The sequence below is a fragment of the Marmota flaviventris genome, chromosome 6 (genome assembly GCF_047511675.1).
Source record: "Marmota flaviventris isolate mMarFla1 chromosome 6, mMarFla1.hap1, whole genome shotgun sequence".
NCBI lineage: Eukaryota > Metazoa > Chordata > Mammalia > Rodentia > Sciuridae > Marmota > Marmota flaviventris.
The window spans coordinates 74,053,553-74,058,323 of NC_092503.1; positions in this window are offsets into that span (position 1 = coordinate 74,053,553).

Here is a 4,771-nt window from a genome sequence, read left to right on the forward strand (position 1 = left end):
ATATATATATATTTTTTTAAAGATAGAATCTTCAAATGTTTACTGTGGTAGATACTGGAAGTACATTTAAAGGAGAAAGGGTATAATATGTAATAGTATCACTGAGAGCTGAAAAAGCAACTAAACTTTTTTTTCCACTGCTGGCAGGGTAAACTTTTTTTTTTCCCCACTGCTGAGCTACATTTTCCAGCCCGCAGCTAATGATTTTTAATATTTGCAGCTCACTTTTCCAAGTATTGAAACTTCATTTGAATGTCTAAATCAGTTTTTGTTATCTTAGAAATCCAGTGAAAAATGAGAAATGTGCGATTAGCCAAACATACCAGTTAATCCAAGGAGATCTAAGGTATCAAAGGTTAACAAAATGCATTTGCACTTCAAGTGTAGTGGCTAATTACACTTGATATGTACAATTGTATCTAATCTGTGGGAAGAAGAAAAAAGGGAGTGGGGAGAAAAACATATCCAAAGAGAAATATACCAAAATATTGTTTTTTATTTTTAAAAGAATTAGATAGAGCTGCAGGTGTAGCTCCATGGTAGAATACACGTGCAAGGCACTGGACTCAAACTCTAGCATAGGGGGGATAAGAATCAAAAAAGTGGACCATTCCTTCCTCCAGCCCATGATAACCCTAAAATTAAGGAGACTTGATACTTGATAAGCAAACTTGATACTTGATAAGCAAATTGATTCTAAGCATTATTATAGATACCTATCCATTGGCATGTACAGTCATATCCTTTACCTCCCTGTTTCTCCATTTCTTCTCTATTTACATACATGTAAAAAAATTTTAGAAATGTAAGGATGGCAGGTAAATGGTAACATTAGGGCTGGGGATGTGGCTCAAGCGGTAGCACGCTCGCCTGGCATGCGTGCGGCCCGGGTTCAATCCTCAGCACCACAAACAAAGATGTTGTGACCACCAAAAACTAAAAAATAAATAAAATATTTTTTAAAAATGGTAACATTAATACTTATTGATTAAATATGCACAGGCAGTATTCAGTTTGAGAAAATTGGAGGTCGATAAAAACTATCACTGCCTTGAGTTTCATGGAATAGCAATATATACAATATAACAAGCGCTCTTTCCTGAAAATGCTGGTAAATTTAATTCAGAAGATCAAAATACTCTGACTGAAGTGCTATCTGGTTGGACCAGAAGTCCAGCAAGGAGTCTCTTGAGAAGTGGGGTTTTTTTATTTTTAATTAAATGAGAAGGATTGGAAATACTATCTCTTGACAGGCAGACCCTACCTTGGAAGTCTCATTATCCATAGAAAAGGTGTACCAACAAGTACACAAGACTTACTTTGCCTACGTCCATTTGTTCTTTAAATACCAAACTCTTAAATTCCTGGGGGAAATCAAAGGCCCTTTCAAAAAAAAAAAAAAAAAAAAAAAAAACGAGGATAAGCCTGGGCCAAAAGATCAAAAGATTCCTAGTCTCCAAAGCAGTAACTGTGCAGTGAGTACCGCCCATTTTGAACACCGCGCAACTCCTATGGGCGTGGTATAATTATGTGGGCCTTTACTCCCAACAGACTGGATTTGAGAGTATATCTGGGAGACAGATACCCACCAGTACCCTCATCTCTTCGATCAATAAAACTGGGGAGGCACTTGGAGAAGGGGACAAATGTGCCTGCTGCCGAGCCGCACGCACTGGCTTCTCTGGTTCACCAAGCCGCACCCAGACTGCACAGAAGGGTGCACTCTTTTTCTAGAAACAGCAGGGCCTAAGGACAGGAAGGGAGCTGGCTAGTCCTTACTACGAGCAGGCGCCGCAGAGCTCAGCGGGCTGCTTCAAGGACGCCGCGATCCCGCATTTGGAGACTACGGATCCCTCGGGGCTGAGGCCCGGCAGATCTTTCCTACCCCCAACTCAAAGAAACTGGTGGCGCGACGCTCGCCCCTGCACGCTAGGAGAAAATGGAGCAGGGGACTGGCAGAGAACGCGCGCCACTCTCCGGGCGCTGTTTCTCCCTTCCTCGGCCTTCACCCTGGACCCCGGGAACAGAGAAGCATGAGGCCACGAGCCTGAGTTCGGATGGGCCATCTAGTCACTCCATCCTGCTCCACTAATCCTGTCTGCTCTTCCCCACCCGCCAGACGCCAGACTTGGTTCCTCCGGCCGCGGCTGAGCGCACCACAGCCCCGCAGCAGGGCGAGCTCTTGCTTTCGCGTCCCAGGCCAAGCCGTGTCGTTGCAACCGCGGCTTTTCCACCCAGCGCCGCAGACCAAACCCACAGTGTGGCTGTGGCTCCTGACCTGGGAGCACAGGCTTCCTGGGGCATCCAGACCGAGGAAATTGGGAGCCTTTCCAGGCCATGGCGGAGGGCTAGGCCTCCGGAAACCCGCGGGGAGAGGAGGCTCAAATCTGTGCTGCGGAGGCCGCGATGAGAGCACAGCAATGCGGCGCTACGATGCTGACACTGCTGTGGTGTCTGGGGCAGATTCTACGTGCTGTCTTCCAAAGGGCGGGCGGCCGGGACCCAGATAGGCAGTCTTTGGATCTCAGACTTGAAGGCCAAAGTCTATCTGAAGTTGGATCCAATAGAAAGTCTCTCCAGAGTCTGGGAATCAAGGCTATGCCCACGGACGTAAAGAGTGAGCGTGGATTGAAGCGTTTGGGGCATTAAAAACTCCCCACTTTTCCAAGGAAGACATTTTATTTGAGAAGAATGGTAAAGAAAACAAAGTGTTGAACACACCAGGCAGGTGCTGGGCATATATTGGAATGAATCCAAAAGCACAGGAAACATTAGGTTCACATTTAAAAGGATTCATTTTTGCCCTTCAGTCTTCACAGGAGGGAGGGAGGGAGGGAGAGAGAGAGAGAGAGAGAGAGAGAGAACAAATTTATATGAACACATAATTAAATACGGAATAAATTTTTGTTGACTATTTGGATTCCCTCCCCATCCTTATAAGCAAAAGCTAAATGGAAAAGAGAAATAACATTTTTAAGAAAATGCTTTTAGTAGAAACTCAATTATCCAAATTTCTGAATTCACCAAGATTAAAATAATCATAAAACAAAGCAAAATAAAACCTTGGAAGCATAAATAAGGTATATGAGCGGTGTCTATACAGAACCTTTGAATTGGTTCACAGCATTTCTCCAAAGAAGCAAAGAGAAAAATATGGAAAGTGTCTTTACTTTATGTTTCTATTTTAATCATGGTATTTTATTTACCTCATCATAAATCTCCTGTTGAAGGATGGGGGTATCAGTAGCAGAATATTTGTCTTGGATGCACAAGACTCTGGCTTGGATCCCCCAGAACCAGAAACAAACAAGCAAACAAACAAACCCTGAAATTTAGTGTTAGTTAAAAAAAATCAGAGAACACTACTTTGATGCCATTTGGATTTTTAAGAATAAGATTGTTGAGGTGCAATTAATTTGGAGATGCACAGGTCTCCTTATTTTAGACTTCTTAAAGAGTTTTATTGATTTACATGGTACTAATATAAATATCCTTCAATGTAGCTATCTTTAAAATATTTTAGGAGGTGTATGCTTCATCAATAAATTATCATCAAAAATTATTGCACAAAGGATCAAAGTAAGTGGTAGAGCACTTACCTAGTATGTAGGAGGCCCTGAGTTAGATACCCAGCAATGGGGGGAGAGGGAAATTTTACACAGGTATAACCAAAAGAAGACATGATATATGCTCAGTTGGGGTACTGTAACGGATGAACCACAGATGGGTTCATCTCTCTCTTTCACAAACTGTCTTTGCTCTTATATTTTGTCATAGTATCAATTTTAAAAATTATCCTCTAAAAGATTCTAAATTTCTAATTAAAAATTTTCTAAACATGCTTGATTCTTAATTTCTTTACTTTCTGTCTTGTTTGTTTGTTCTGTGCAATGCTGGGGATATAACCTAAGGCCTATGCAAATGCTCGGTCACTATATTACACCTCCAGCCCCTCAATCTCTTCACTATGAGTTTATCCCTAACATCTAGTGCACTGTTTAATATGAACCCTTACTACCTTCCTCAAAATCTATGAAGAAAATAGACATAAGGAGATTATTTCTGACACCAGTAGGACTTATTCTTTAGAGTGGGAATCATCTAAAAGCACAGCATCTTGAACTTCAGTCTATGTAAGGAGTACTTAAACAATTTGACATACATATAGATTCTCAGGCCACACCTGTAGAAAGTCTGACTTAGTGCATTGAGGTCAGGCTCTGGAAACCTGCATTTCTGATCATAAGTCCAAGGTCTTTCAAATCATGCTATTTTAGATCTGTGTCTGTTTAATTCTGTCTTCTTCCTTCCTTCCAACACAATGCCCTTTCACCAATTTTATGGGAAAAAAAAAAAGTCTAAACACTGTCCTTACTCTACTTACTAATGAGCATGTACCACTTTAAAACAATTTTAGTACCAGGTGCAGTGGTCCTTGCCTGCAGTCCTCGGAAGGATGCTGAAGGGAAAGGATCACTTAAACTCAGGATTTCGGGGCCAGCACGGGCAACATAGTGAGATTCCCTATCTCAAAAACAATAATCCCACAATAATAGCACTTTTTTCTAATCATCTTAATTATTAAAAGTCCTTGTTTTATTAATCATTGGGTCCTAAGGTTTAGCCTGGCACATAATAAGTAGGTTCTCTTTGAATATACATTTTCAATCTCTTCTTCCAATGTTCTCTAAGGAGGTTACTTAAGAACAAGATTTTTATTACCTCTTAGCCTTATCAGAGGGATGTGCAGAAATAGGAGGAAGAAAGTTCA